The following is a 16,186-nucleotide window of genomic DNA, read 5'->3' as shown; positions in this document are numbered from 1 at the left end:
GAATGTAAGAAGAGCATCTTAGAAGGCCATTTAACCATCTACAGAGGACATGCACAAGATTGCTCCTTCCATTATAGGACACACATACATCTGCTCTGTAAGGAAAGGAATTGTGGAACATACCAGCTGTTTCCTGTGAGATACCACTGAACATGTCATTCCATCTTTGTAGTTGGCTTTGAGTTGCTGTGTGTGCAACAGTGTAGTTCGACTAATTTATTTTTTGTTCTTGTTGATATACACAAATACATAAACAGACCAGTTTGATTGTGCACCATAATCATGATATATTATGCAGAAAGGTTTTCTGATTCCTTCTTAGAAATGGGATCACCATAAAAATTCAGACAGATTTCCAAAAACGTTTACACATTTTGTTTTTAATGAATGGCCTGTTCCTACAGCATACAACTTTGTAAGCAAAATTCTTGACAGAGAACCACAGACCAGCAAACAGGAAGTGAAATGAGGAAGGAATGAATGAAGATCAAGGAAAAGACTATTTTGTATCTTAGTTAGCCTTAAATTAAGGTGCAATAAAAACATAGTAGCCCACTGTAAAACACTTCATATCCTGGCAGCTTGTTCTCAATACAATGGAGGGGCATCTTACTGAACAAGTGCACACAGACACTGTGACAGGCTTGTTTTAATTGTGTCCTTGTTAAAAAATACAGGGGAAAAAATCCCAGGGTTGCACATTCAGGGAAAGCAAAAACTCTGCATATTCAGAAACAGATGAAACAGCAGCTGCTATCTCAGCACTGACAGTGCCAAAAGCACTGCTCAGTCCCCATCCCATTTAGGGATGGGAAACAAAGAGCTATTCAGAGCCAGAAATAAATTAAACAGTATTATGCTGGGGAAACTGTAGACAATTCTTCATTTTTGAGAAAGGTCTAGAAAGAACGAATATTTACTTGAAAAACAATATTAATAATGCAAGACTTACTCAGAGTGCCATGTTACAATAAAAACTGGTACTGTATCAGGCAAATAAAAATCTCTACATGCAGAATTATAAATTTTAGATGTGAAGATCCTTGGCAGACTAGCATTAGAAGGACACTTTCTCAGTGGCGGGTTTAGAACAGCATTTGAAAACACTTGCATGTATGTGTGCCTGGATGGTTCCAAGTACCTTATAACATACAATACACAGGGTATTAATATATTAATGTATGCTCCAAAAATTGGTGTATATACCCTGATATGCGTCAAGTCCAAAGGGCTGCTTCTGATTTTTATATCCCTTACATTCTGAAAAACAACAGCAACAAGAAACCTCCTAAAGCTTTCTTCACACGTGAAAAGTTCATACTGCATTTTCTATTGCCACATAAAAGTATTGTTAAAATTAAAAAAGTGCATATTGCCTCCTTTTTCTATACTGAGCATACCCGTCTTATATTTTCATGTTTATAATTACTTTAACAAAATAAGGTGGAAAGATTTTGAATCAGTGTATGCGATTTAAAGGGGAACTGCAGTCTCTCAGACCAGTTATTAAAAACTTAGTAACAAAATAAATTAATTGACGGTATAGAAAAAAATATAAATTTCAAATTAAGCAAGAAAACTGTCACCTTTGCAAAAGTACTGCAAGTCGCCATGTTGGCGCAAAGCCCTGGTCTTGCCTCGGGCGAGAGCGAGAGTTCCCACGAATTGTGACGTGATGCAGCCCTTCCTGCTCGTTAGTCATTGTAATGACTAAAGTAGCGCAATGTAGTTGTGCAGCAGACATTTCACCATAGAAAGTTTCCAATGTGATCCGAATGCAGAGTTAATAAGTTCCACTTGTCAGCAAAACCGTCATGAAGTCAAGAACATTATTTCCATCAGGTTAGCCTGCTTGTTTACAATGTCATAGGGCCGCATCACGTCACCAGAAGTTTTGTTGCCTCATTCTGAATCACAGAATATGGTGCTGCACAAACCTGGAAATGTTGTCTATTTTGCGGTATAAAATCTGAGGTTTTACAAGTTTCTGTGTATTTCTTACTTTTACTGTGATTTGAAATGCACTCAATGTGGATTCTTTCTAATCCCAAAATGTAAAAATATCCTTTAACAGATCTGGGAAATAACCTTAAATGAATGTAGAACTGTAAACACCAGGGATAAGAGATTTAAAGCAGATTTCACCCTGTCTCAGTATTCAGATAATGGTGGTTGTTTTGATTTAGAGCTGTTTTCAAGAATTATTTTCTTGGTTGTATTAACCCGAATTCAGGTGAGAACGAATCATTTTGTTCTTGGATCAGAAAAACAGTATGCTACTAAAGTTATTCAAAACTGTTGTCTGAACCAGGCCCACATTAAAAAACTTCAAGATGCCCACTTATCACAAATTTCAAACCCTGTACCAGATGGTGGAAGCCATTGGATACAAGCCAGAAAGTACAAGGTTTTCATTCAATCTGCGTCCTTATCCTGAAAGATAAATATGCTGAGAATGTGCCAGGGTGCAGAGCTACAGATAAGACATCTGAGGAACAATTCTTCATGCTTTTGTCACTTTCTTTTAAGCACCCTGTGAGATAAATGTGACATTTTCAGGAAGAAACAAGAGAAGAACAGTAAAAGACATTGCACAATAAATTATTGGTGTCAAAATCAGTTATTTCCTAGTAACTGACAGAATATAATTTAATCTTACAGCAACTATGAAGTTAACACAGTGGTGCCATAAAAACTAATTTCACATAAATTCTTATGATCAGTGACTAAAATAATTGTTAGACATTACATTTCCACACACAAGGAATAAGCAACAGTGAGGCTATTTTCCTTTATATTTAAAATACATTTTTTTCTGCAATTATATTTAATATGATATACAGTATGGATAATCACACAACTGTACAATTCACTGTTGAATATGAGAAAAATGCAAGATGGCATAATTTCAAGAAATGCCAGGATATCTAATTAGTATATGATAGATTCGACATTAAATACTCTGTATCTGCATAATACCAGGATCTGAGCAAAGACTGCATGAGCCAGCAAATATACTGTATATATACATTCAAGGTGGATTGTTTGCACAGTGAGTCCATTTTTATGCATGCTTGACTCATATGTGAATATAAAGACTGGCTTATCAAAAATGTGAAGTATCTGAAGTAACCCTTTTCACTATTAGTTACTAACTTATTTAATACAATTTCCACATGCAACAATACAAGTGCTTTCTATACCCTAAGCATATTTACTTCAATGTGTTCTACAATGCAAAAAATAAAACCATAAAAGCAAGTCTTGTTAGCCACATGCAGTACGTTACCAGTCAAAGGTTTGAGTACACCTGCTTGAAACCAGATGTTTCATGATTATCTGAGCTTTAAACTGTATAAGCTTGTCTATAAACACTTAATATTTAATTACATGATATGTGTACTTATAATCTTACAGTAAGTAAACTGCATTGAAAATGTATTTTATTTTTATTTTTAATAAAATGAACACCCAAAGCAAGAAGATTTCAGTCTGAAGCCAAAGTTAGTTAAAAGTCAGAAATGTGTATAACATGGTGTTAGAACACTTAAAGAAGTTTAAAATTGTCTTTGTTAGATGTTACCTCATTTACCTTTTGTCACCAATTATTGGTAAACAGGGCAGGGTCCACGATTACTATAAGTATAGGGAGCATGGGCAAAAGTTTGTAATTCCTGAATGAACATGGCATCATTTGCTCAGTTAAGCAAGGAAAAAAAATATATAATTACTTTAAGAAATGAAGGTCAATCTTTAAGACAAATTGCAAGAACTTTGCAAGTGTCAGTTACTGCTGTGGCCAAGACTATCAAACGATATGAAGACACTGGCACTCATAAGGACTGAAAAAGGTCCGGCAGGCCAAAGGACCTCGGAATAAGAGAATACGTTCACAAGTCACAAGTCTGCAAAACCAGTCACTAACTGCCCCTGAAATACAAGCTGAGCTCAATGCAACTAGATGTTTGCAAATGTTTCAAAATCAACTGTTCAGATGAGGTTGTGTGAAGCCGACCTACCAGGAACAACTGTTGCAGAGAAACCATTGTTAAGAGTGCAGAATAAGAGGAAGAGACTTGCCTGGGCCAAAAACACAGAAACTGGACCTTTGAGGCTAGCTTCACGCAACCTAACTTGCTAGTTAACTGTGAGAACACCTAACAAAGACAATTTTAAACTTATTTTAGTGTTCTAACACCATGTTATACACATTTCTGACATTTAACTAACCAGGGCTTCAGACTGAAATCTGCTTGCTTTGGGTGTTCATTTTACTGAAAATTAAAAATTGTCATTTTCAATGCAGTTCACTTAAGCGTATAAGTACACATACTGTATCATGTAATTAAATATTGTTTATAGATAAGTTTATAGCACAGATAATCATGAAACACCTGGTTTCAAGAAGGTGTACTGTACTCAAACCTTTGACTTGGACTATACTTCTAACTCTTCTACTGTATATTGACCATATACTGTATTGTGGCCATATTGTGCCGAGGTCACTCGACACCTTAAAACTCAAAACTACAAAACAAACAGAACTGACAAGTAGAGTTTTTGTTTTTAATCTTTAGTAAATAGTACAAGAACACTCCTGTATCTGTTATTGTGGCACGTGTAAAATCTACACCAGTATTTAATAAAAGCTCTAAATGTAACATTTTTTGGAAGTCTGAAAATTCATCATTACCTAGGAGACAACAAAAAACAAATTAAAAGACATCTAAGTGGTGGCTCTGGGAAGTGAAGTGTGCTATGCCTGTCAATTTTTGATTACTGCATTTGCTTCAGTCACATTTTGGCATCTGAGCAATTTCAATGATTCTGAGGAATCAGGGTGGAGGATTGCATTACAACAGCCAAACCACATTTGCAAGATAAAAATCTTTGATTCACCTTCACTCACAAAGAAAGACTAACCTTCCCCCCTTCTGTCACAAAGTAATGTTTTTAGGAGACTTTATACTTGCATTCCATCAAATTATGTTCCGGAACAGTGAGTTTACGCTTCTATGAAAAAGCGGACTGCAGTTCTTCCAGGAACATGTACTTTATAATCTGAAGATGTGCTTCTGCCATACTGCATGAAGGCATCATTAAGCACAAAAGAGCAAATTAAATGTCACAAAGTAGTAATGATTATATAAAGTACTTATTTTGATAATGTGACTTGAAAAAACCTGAAATAATATTATGTTCCACTCTTTGTCCATTCACAAGCACTAACAGAAAGCTGCTTATTTGTATTGAAGATTGCATAAAACAGACTCTATTCCACAAAATTGACAACTTCCTCTGGTTGGGACAGCTCTTTTCCTGACAGTGATGATGGCCTATTATAGGACTACAGAAAGCAACAATGTAGATTTGTCAAACAAATCCCTGACATCTCTGAGGAAGCCAGAGCACAAGGAGAAAACCCCACACAGAGAGATGCTAATGGACAGAATCAAATCTCAGGATTCCCAGAACCGCGAGACAGAGTCAACAACCAGATTCCTCTGCTGCCTCCTTTTTTAGATCAATCCCCCACTGGACTTTAACCAAAAAAAGCATCTGTAATTTTTTCTGTGATATAAGAAACAACAGTAGGGAGCTTTCTGTTTTATACTGTAGGTTCTTACTGAATCCTGAAATCACTGGCTATAGTCTAGGAAATATTAGTTTGCCGTTACTGGCATTCCCCGAGTGGAAACACACTGGCCACTGTGACTGGGTGAATAGTACCCTCTGCTTGCTGCCTAACAACCACACCTGGAACATGTCAGGTGAGCTCGCAGTGCTGTCACTGGGGATCTTTACCTGCGGTGGCATTGGCCCAAGAAGCAGCCATACACAAGCATGTTTGTGGTGCACAAAAACAGCCCTGGAAAAGGCCACGCCAAATCCCATTCAGGTGGGAATGACATGAAATACAAAATCCACACCCATATTCACAAGGAAATCCACATTTCAGGTGAAAATGTAAACGAGCTCCTATTCAGACATCCTCAGGGACAAGAAGGGGAGCGGTACTAAACAAGCACACAAGGCTTTGCAGGTTAATTAAAGCAGATTATCACTGCGCTTTCAGTTAATTTAAACCAGATATCACACTGCAAACCCAGATTTCATGATGTCAGTCTCTTGTGTAAATGTTCTTTGTGAATGTAAACCACCCATCTGGCATTTCGCTGGCGTAACAGCACAAGAACTGTACGCATAGATACATTTTCATACCAGGTCACATGTACAGGGTTAACATGAATTGTTCCGATTTCAATACAGGGTACAGAGGCAATTTTCATTTGGATAGAGTAGCATATCTTCATTAATGTTAAGAAAACATTTGTAAAGCCCTCCAGCTCCAGTGAGAGCTGCATCATTTCCCTAATCATTGCAAACTCCTCTGCCATCACAGTTGGATTCGCAGAGTGAAAAAATGCCATATTGCTCAATAGTGCTCATTTCACAATAACAGGTGAGTAGTAGTCATCCTTTCCATGGTAGTATAAGTGCAGACATGCTGAAATGCATAAGAACAGGAAATTCCAAAGTGGTGCATTACATCTTGTATTTTGGTAAACGTTGTTTGCTCCGTAATACCTCAAAAAAGGTTTAAAGATTTTCTTTAAATTTTTTCCAGAACATCCATTTGACAAATTCAAAGCTATTTGCAAGTGTTCCAAAGGTGGCTCTTTAGTTAAAACCACAACTTCCAACCTTTGTGTCCTGACGGAAATTACATAATATTTTTGCTACTAATATATTAATGAGGGAAGATCCAATTTTCCAATGCAACAGTACAGTCACAATACAAATGATAAGGATAGGATCAATTGGTATAAAAACTGGTAGGATTACCTTTCATGTATCCAGTAACATCTATTGCATTAATTTACGATATACCTAACAATTAAACTTAAAAGCATTGTACATAGCAAAGTAACATTTTTCACTAAAATGTAATTATATTATAAAAAACTCAAAAGTCACATGCACGTGTTACTTCCCTGCTGCCAGTGCTTTTGGTAAATCCTCCTTTGGCATGGATTACATGGATGACAAGATGCTATCTGTTGGTATACCAACAAGTCAAAGACTGTTCCTACTCAAAGACCATTCAGAGATTAACAATGCAGGAAGACTTACAAATGAGCAGGGGCCCATCTAGCATTGCCTTTAACCTGAACAAAAACATTCTAAATTTTTAAGCTTAATATATATATATAAAGGAGCTCAGTCTACACCCAACTATATCTTAAATGGTACAGTATATTCATTTGCAGATAACACATAAACAGGCCCAAACCGTCACATCCTGTATAAAAACGTATTCAAATAGCCCCCTTCTCTTTTGATTTAAGATCCTCTTCATATTCGTTTTGTAAGCTTAGGATATTCTGCATTAATAAAGTTCTATCCCCGACATCAGTAATTATATCTACCAGATAACTACCTTCTGAAACTAACAAGCATGGCCTGTGTATGAAACCAATACCACTTAAGTGAAGTTGCTACACAACTCTTGTCCTCTTCTTGGAAGAGGTATGTGTTACAGAAAGAATAATAAAACCTTCAGTGTTATTTTCAAAGAAAGGCATGCATGTTACTACCTGAACTTAACATAATTAACGTCCTAAGTATTATTTTCTTAAAATTCTACCCGTGACATTTATAAACGTAAAGGTGTTATTTATTGCACAATAATTGGCAAAGTGCTTTCTTAATGGCATTTTGAAGAGAACACCAAATTGTACTCACAGTAAATATAACAACTCACAGTTGTCACTAAAAACACTTAAGAGCTTTTTTATTGCAAGAAACATGACATAGACCCATGAATTATTTTATTCAACAGCAATGCTTAAACTTCTCAGGGAATGTTCACTGTTTTGACAGACAGCCAAGACAGACTTTGTGCTCAGTATGCACAGCTCTTCATTGTTAAGAGTACAAGTTCTATCAAAAAACAGCACCTTCATTAGCTTCCACTCTCAACCCTGCCACTAAGGCAAAACATTTGAATGAACACTGATCAAAGTTATCAGAAACACGCTGTAACTAAGCGGCTACAAAATATTTCCGAAACAAAAATCTGCTCTAGACTACGTTAGTATAAACTTTCTAGAGGTCTGAATTCCTGTTAAGAGACTGACCTAGCTTTACTCTGTTGTTCATAGGAATTTCAAAAGAAGGATCAGAAAGAGGGAGGCAGTATCCCTTCAGTTTGTAAAGCAGTGGAAAACTAACATGGAACTGGCTACCTGCAACAGTCCATTGATTAGTTGGCCTGAAAAGGTGAAGAATATTGTCTGTTAACACTTACCAAATGATGAAAAACACCTGTATAAATGCTAACTCAGTACTTTTGTTATTGTCACTAATAAATGCCCAAAACATAGCCTATCTATTGCACTAACAAGCCCCGAATTAGCTATGCATTAATTACTTACCATTGCTCATTAAGCTTTCAGTAAGTAAGAAGCAACACAAGGCTTGCATGTGATCCGTAAAATAAATTTCTACTAATGAAACAAATACAAAATCTTGGGGTTAAGGCCACACTTCACAGAGCACAAAGCTAAATCTGAGTTTCTAAAAATGACACTTGACAGTTACTTGTATTAATTAATTAACCAATTCATCTAACCATGCTTAGGATGTTAATAATACAACACATACAGAATATTTTATGGACATTCTGTGGTTCTCTTTGAGCCTCAAATACCAGGAATAATAATAAAAAAAAAAGAACGCCAGGGGTGGATATCCAGTGTGCCGATTTATAATGATGCAGTTAAGCAAACAGCTCAATAATAAACTTAAACAGCTTAATTGGAATAAAAACTTTTTGAGTCTTTAGTACTATTTCTCCTATTTGGTCAGCAGAACGAATACCTTTTTCATGTTAATAAATTCATTTTTTTTCCCCCACTGACAATCCTTTACACCCCCACTTTTTTCATACCAGAATCTACAAGTCTCCAACGGAGCTGCAGAGGACATTGTTTTCATTGGACAGGAGTAAATACCATCATATTCCAGGCCTATAAAACACTGGCCACAGTCCCTGATCAAATCCGGGATTGTTCTTGCTGTGATTGTTCAAAAGAAATCAATTTTTATCTTTGCACTGCAAATCAATGAACTTATTGACTAGATTAGTTTGGGAACTTTGAACAGAAGATAAAATTAGTCAGACTAATATAATTAAACCTGTTTTACCATTCCCGGGTGATTTTACAGAACAATGAATCCATTAACCAGTGACAACAGGTAAATGGTGCCTGGGGAGGTGGAGCTAAACCTCTCAGTCGACGAGCGACGCATACCTCTGTTTATATTTACAAACATCACCTTTATAAATTCACTGCCCGTTTCAGATATCTGGTGATGGTTTTAACTTATTGAGGCTCGTGCTTGCACAACACCATGGTAACAAACAAGTTCAAAAGATAATACATGTGCATCAATATTCAGGGAGACTGTCAGCACAGAACAAAGAGGCTCTGTTTCTCTTCCCATTCCATTTTTACTTGGTAAATCTGGGCATTTCTAAAATGTTTCCAGAAGGGGTTACTTTGCCCACGATGATAGCAGAAAAGTATGAATCTAAAGTTTTTTTTCTAAGAAACATGGAAACAAAAATGGTAATAAGAGATCTGAAAAAAAGAGGAGATCTCAATGCATTTTGGATGTCTAAACCTAAAAATGAGTAATAAGGTACTGGCTCCTATGCAATTGATTGTGATAACTAAACAGTATTTTAGACTTCTAGTGCAAGTTGAGAAACTGTTAATCATTTTACTGTAGGATCACGATTAATGGTATAATGCAGTGTTTAGGCATTATTGTGGAAAGGGCTAGGAGACTTTATGTTAATTTAAAACATCAAGAGAAGCATTCTAATGCTTGATTCTTTTAGAGCATGGGGAGTTGTTCATGCATTTGAAATCCTCAGGGGAGGGACACATCTTGAAATTCTCAGGTGAAACAGAGGAGGAAGCAGCTTGTACTTTTACTCAGACACAAGCTGTAATCATTTAAGAGAACAGACATTGCACTTTAGATATTAATGTTGATGAAACTCTTCTTTTGAGCAAAAAGGCCAATATCTACATTGTGAAAGAGGAACCATGCCTCACATGACTGATTATTCTACACAAGACAGACTTATTCTATTACTCGGTGCTCATGCAGCAGGTGACATAAGCTTAAGCATTTGTTTCCATATGATTCAGAAATCCCCAGGGCTTCTGAAGGCTAATCCAAGGCAGTTCTTCTAATGATATGAAAAAAACAAAACTGATGGCCAATAAGAACATTCTGAAGAGAAGTTTAGTCATGCTTTTGATCCAAAGGTCAGGGATTATTGCATTTAAAGGATTGTTTATGCTCATCCAACCATCCTTGATACATCTTGATATCAAAGTGGTACTTCTGGGCTGCCCCAACTCCATCTCCCTGTTGCAGTTATAACTTTATTTTTAGTTTATTACTTGCTTTTTGGAAATACTGTTTTGAATCCAAAACAGTTTTATGGCTTTATTCCTGGTGTACAATTAGCAATGGTTAGACCTGATTAGAAATGGTTAGAAACTGATGAAAATCCAATGAATTTTTGTATTCCTGAAATAGCCAAAATCACTTAAGCTATATAAGTATCATATAATCACTAGATGTGAGAGACTAAGAAATCCAGAAAGATTTAAATGAGAATGTCAGGGGAGAAACCAAAGAAAATCTTAAGAGAGATTACATGGAGAGCAAAGACAAAGGGCAAAAAAAAATAAAAATGAAGGACCGCATAATTAAGTCACCAACACCGAGTGGCTCAAGGAACTGAACATTTTTTGTCTTGAATAGAAAACATAATGAGATTATGTTTTTCCTTAGCCCTCACTGGCAGAAAAGACTAGCTTTTCAGAAAGAGAAGAGAAACATGAACCAGATGACAAGCAGAAACTACACGAAAACACGCTTTTACCCAAGCTTACAAGAGTATGAAGTGGATTCACTAGCTTGTATTAAGAAATGGCTTGATGAGATGCTTGAATCAATGAACTACTAACTAATAGGTTGCTAAATGCCCTCCTTTTGTTTGTGACTATTTTTATTTCAATATTTCTTCATTTTCCACATCTAAGCTACCCTTAGAGATTATGTTCCCATATTTTGGACATCTTATGCAGTAGACCTGAGGCGCATTGAATATTTATTTGAATATCTAGTCCCTACAAGACGAATGGTACAATATCTAGCAAGACGTCCTTTGGAACCTGTTGCAAAGCTTGTGTCACAGATGTACAGCTTGTATTGCATGCCATGGTAAATGAGCTACTAGTCTGTGACTTTCACATTAGAGCCCCTGTTGATTAACCCTACTGATGACAAATGTTAATCATAATGAATTTACCCATGTCATGTCTGTTCAATTCAATGTCAGCACACCCAACAAAAAAGTTTGTAATTTTCCAGTCAATAACTTTATGACTTTGTTGCAATTAGAAGCATCTTTTGATGCTCAATATACTTTCTTCCTCTGCCACCACTATAAATACAGAGCAAACAGAAAGCAGCAGTTGTAGGGAAAGTTAATCTTTCAAAGTGATTCAAATTCTGAATAACCTTGTTCTAGACATTAATGGCTTATGAAACAGTTTTGAAAAGATCAAGCCGATACTGGTTCATCTTCCACACCTACAGTAGGCTACTGTTTGAGATACTGCAGCCTAAGTAAATGAACTGAGAAACTAATTGTAACACGGCACCATGTAAGTCTACTGCAGCCACAGGTTTCAGATGTGTCAACAAAGGTAGGGGCTTTTAACTTCTGGAGTCTATTGTCACTGAATTTGTTCAGATCTTTGCAAATAATTACTGTTTTCAAGAAACACCCTGTTTCATCTATTCAAGGATATGAATCAAAGCTGCAATGATCAGTGTAGTCACTCAGAATGCAAAATGATCCTCTGAGTCATCACAGCGATGGCTCCAGGTCAGAATAACTTTAAAGCATGAAAATAAATAATGCTTCTTCCTGTTGGAGCACCTATCCAGTTCACATGTCCTATAAATGTATGGTAAGGCAAACTTATTGCATATCATCACATTCCAGCTCAGCCTTTCATGAGCCAATTCAACAAATTATTGGCTTAAACTGCTCCAGTTCTGTTAAGCTGCAGCTGACTAGGGAGACACAGCCCTATTTTACTTATTTACAAATAGCAGAAATAGAATACATTTTCATGTAGAGAAACCTGCAAAGAAGCAACCTTTATACCAGCTGATAAATGTGCACATGGCTCCACACACATGGGTTATACATTATCTAGTCAATTGCATCACAATACAATGCAACCAATGGCTCAGACACAAATCCACAGTTTCTGGTGCATTAACCATGAACAGCATTCCGATGCATGGCTATAGAGAAGACCAATATTTACACCATTGACACAGTGGGAACGTACTAGACTCATACCAATTCCATTTTCTTTATAATAAGATTGAGACTTTAATTGTACTAAACTCTCCAATAGTGACCTTTCGCTTTAGGATTGATCATCCTTCTGTCACAGAAAGTAAATATAACCAATATCGAAAAAGCAACTGTGAAGACTGAATAGCTGTTTTAGTAGGCCAATTAGAGTAATTTGAGAAGTTCTAAATAATCTGGACAAATGACAAGAGTCTGTCATAACCTTACATACTATACAGTACATAGCTCAAATAATTTTTACAGCAAAACCACAAGACACAAGTTTCCGGAAGATGACAATTGAATTTCTTCCAACAGGAAAAGGCATGACTTGTTAAAAATCCACAATAACTAGGGGGTCATAGACAAATGCTGACTGTTTGCGTAAAGAAACTGGTCCAATTTAGATTTAACCACAGAATTCCTCTATGAGGAGTGTCGAGATCTGATAATGGAAACCCAGAGATCAGGAACAAGTACAGTTTCCAAAATGCCTCAAATAACTCTAGACCAAACAGAATCAATTATTACATACTCAATTTGAATGTAATAATTTTCCTTTGATAGGACTGATACAAAAGTGTGAAGATTTTACTATTATGCAGGTTAGGTATAAGAAAATTGTAATAGCTGCTCTTTAGGCGCAAGAGGTTTGTTCACTGGTAATAAATTCAAACAGAAATGAATGTACAACTAAAAAAAGAAGTCCCAAGAAAAGCAATAACAAATGTGTTGGCCTCCACTTTCAAGATGTATTTAATGTAACGTCTTTCATCATATGATATTGCCTCAAAGCACTTTAAAATAAAACCGCAAAAATATATATTTTTAAATGTTTCATTTTTCACATTCTTTTGCACATTCTGCAAAATGAAATGAAAAAGAACTCTGCACATTCTTTTAATATTAAAATATTAAATTAAAGTAAGAGGGAGAAAAGACAGAACTGATTACCTACAATGCATATTGGTCAGGCGTCATTGCTTTGTGATAGGCTGTATAAATTCAGCATTACCTAGATGTTTAAACTTGATTACTTCATTTAGCCAAATAAGTTAATAGTGAATAAATTCTCCTCTACAATGGTGACCATAGACACAGTTTCACATTCCTGCAACCTGAAACAATAGGTAAAAGTCCCTGAAAGGTAATGCTTTGTGGACCAACACTGGCAACTTACCTTGTTATTCCCCCTTTATAGTCTCTCTTAGCCCACAATGTAAACACTGGAATTCCTTTTCCTTTCCTTTTTTTGGTCTTTGTCATCTGTAGATCTAATTCACACATTTAGATGTAATTTAAAGCAAGTGCACTGCATGAGAATGCTAGAAGTGGGGGTTTCTGATTGGTAAATCAATTAACCCACTAAAGACTGACATCACAAGAAAAAGGGGCCTGAAGTTGCAAAGAGAACCTTTATGCAGTAATTAGAGATCCTTTTTCTTTTCTCACTTAGCAACATGCAGCTTTGAAGTAAGTAATATAGCTTATCCATATTTATTTTGGTTATGGAAATGTAACATTTTATAAATTCTCCCAGTATGATATGTCTGAGAAAATGAAACTTGGCGACATTCTAGAAATGCAAGATGACACCATAGCTTGCAATTAGTGGCGGGGCGGTTCTTGCGTTAGGCTTGCGGGAGGTTAATCCACCCCACCTTCAATATTTTTTGGAGGGACTGTAAAGGTGCCTGTGATTAGAATTGTGATAGATTTTTCTCTTAAAACACTGACAAGCACAACATGGAGGATGAGCCACTCCGTGCCTTCAGAAACCACTGCTAACAAAAACAGGCAGCAGAGCATATTACAGCGAAATTGTGAAACCCATTTAATTGAAAATATGCTTCTGTAAAAAGCATATCTGAGCAAAAACCAGTAGTTGTCTTGGAAGGAGAATACAGAAACGCAACTCCGTGCATCTTAGTCCTTTAATTGTCTAATTCTGTTCGAATCGCAGTCATTTGCTGTGCTTCCCTAACGGACTATAGGCTTAGATCTAAATAAACTGATCTCATGGTCTCCCAGTCAAAGAAAACCTCTAAATGCAACAGTGGAATGGAAATTGAAAGTGCTTTTGAACGCAGTGCTTACATAATTAGTGTTTATATTTAACTTTGAAATTTCCACTTTTAAAAAGGGCTTATTGAGGAAATAATTGTTGAGCATTTATGTAACAACGCGTCTTAGTCACTTATCACAGTCATGCTGGTATTGACAGAATTATCAGGTCTTTTTCTAATTTTGACATGGTGACTATACAAAAGTTTATTAGTTGTCTGATCGGCAATTCAAGAGTAGAAGGATCCTAATAGCTCGGATATAAAAAAGCGAGACAAATCGGAAGACTAGTTTTCACGTCAAGTACCACATACTGTAGATTGCTATAGGTTCGGAGTTGTACTTCATTCTTTTTGGGGTGGAATGTCTGAAGCTGTTCATCAGCATTCACTCCTGAGATTACATCACTAAATTCCATCACCGCTCAAAGACGTCGTCATTTTTAAACTAGGTACAGTATAACTAGAACTATCAATGGAATAGGTAATTTAATACACGTGGATTCAATTAGAAATGATTTGTTTCAAACCTCAATCAGATTTCGTGCTTTGGCTTTAAAAGCACCTTAAATGTTTATTTACTCATCTTGAAACGCATGACATTCGTTTTCTGTTTAAATGATCAATTCTCAAAAGATCATTCTTTAAAAAAACAATTTCACTTTTTCTAATCTTTGAACTTTTTCGTAGCAAATGTACTGTAAGTGTACTGTACTTTTTATTAAAAGTAGCGGTTTGCAGTTTAGCTTTAATGTTACTCTCTCGCTTCCGAATTCAAGCGATTGGCTGTTGCAAATAAAATTCAGAAATCCCGTTATATGACTCAGCCTTTCCATAAGCAAAACAAAAAGATCCTGAAATTGTACAGCTACAGACATTATTAAAAAGAAAAGCCATTCGCCTTACAGCTTCAGTGCAGTTACTTGAATTCCCTTCTTAGTTGACTAAAGGAGAGGAAAAATCAGTTTTCATTACAGCGAAATTATCATGAATGAAAGTAAAAGCACGATAATAATCACAACTGAAAACGAGAAAATTAAGGAATCGCTTTGCTTAAAACGTATAAAAATACAATGATTCTTCACCGATATGCAAGTTTCATAGAATTCTGTATCTACAAACTTCATCTTACCTCGTTTACGGCTATGCTAAATGCCTCCGGTGTAAAATTATTTCTTAGTCGTATTAAAATCCTCTTTAGCGTTATCTACAGAAGAGGTAAATCTATGCAATCTGCGGTTTATGGATATCCTACGGCTCTGGTACCGTGAAGCTCCTGCACTCCGCTATATCTATACAGTAGGTCATGGGTGTGACCGTTCTAGCAGCTGGCAAACTCCTCCCTTCTTCCTCGGAGCTCGCCACAACTTTATTGGAATTTTCCAGATGTGCACAGTCGGATCCTGTGTATATTTCTGTAAAAAAAAAAAAAAAAAAAATCCAGTTTTATTTTACGTTTTTATTTTTCTACCCACAGCAGTTTAGGAAAGTGCGTCAATTTTTACTAAAACAATTGCATGAAAATAGCCCCTGTCCTTTCTCTTCGCTACCGCCGAGTTGAAGAAACCTCTCTGCCCTGAAGGCAGATCGCAGGAATGTAAGGGCCTTTGAATCAGGCGACAGGGCTGGATAAGACATGATGTAAAACCAGCCAAAC

The 16,186-nt window shown here is 36.3% G+C and overlaps 1 protein-coding gene across 3 annotated transcripts in view; it reads right to left on the bottom strand.

The window, feature by feature from the left end:
- Nucleotides 1-15,949, bottom strand: part of inf2 (inverted formin 2) — a 46,881-nt gene extending 30,932 nt beyond the window's left edge. The window contains exon 1 of one of the 3 annotated variants that reach the window (XM_088648477.1): nucleotides 15,662-15,949. The gene's annotated coding sequence lies outside the window, so the exon portion shown is untranslated. The remainder of the gene's footprint in view (nucleotides 1-15,661) is intronic. The other 2 variants (XM_088648476.1, XM_088648474.1) reach the window with 2 other exon arrangements.
- Nucleotides 15,950-16,186: the final 237 nt, after the last annotated feature.

This window comes from Lepisosteus platostomus, chromosome 10, assembly GCF_059453375.1.
Source record: "Lepisosteus platostomus isolate fLepPlt1 chromosome 10, fLepPlt1.hap1, whole genome shotgun sequence".
Classification (NCBI taxonomy): Eukaryota; Metazoa; Chordata; class Actinopteri; order Semionotiformes; family Lepisosteidae; genus Lepisosteus; species Lepisosteus platostomus.
This window is presented reverse-complemented; position numbering and strand designations above follow the sequence as displayed.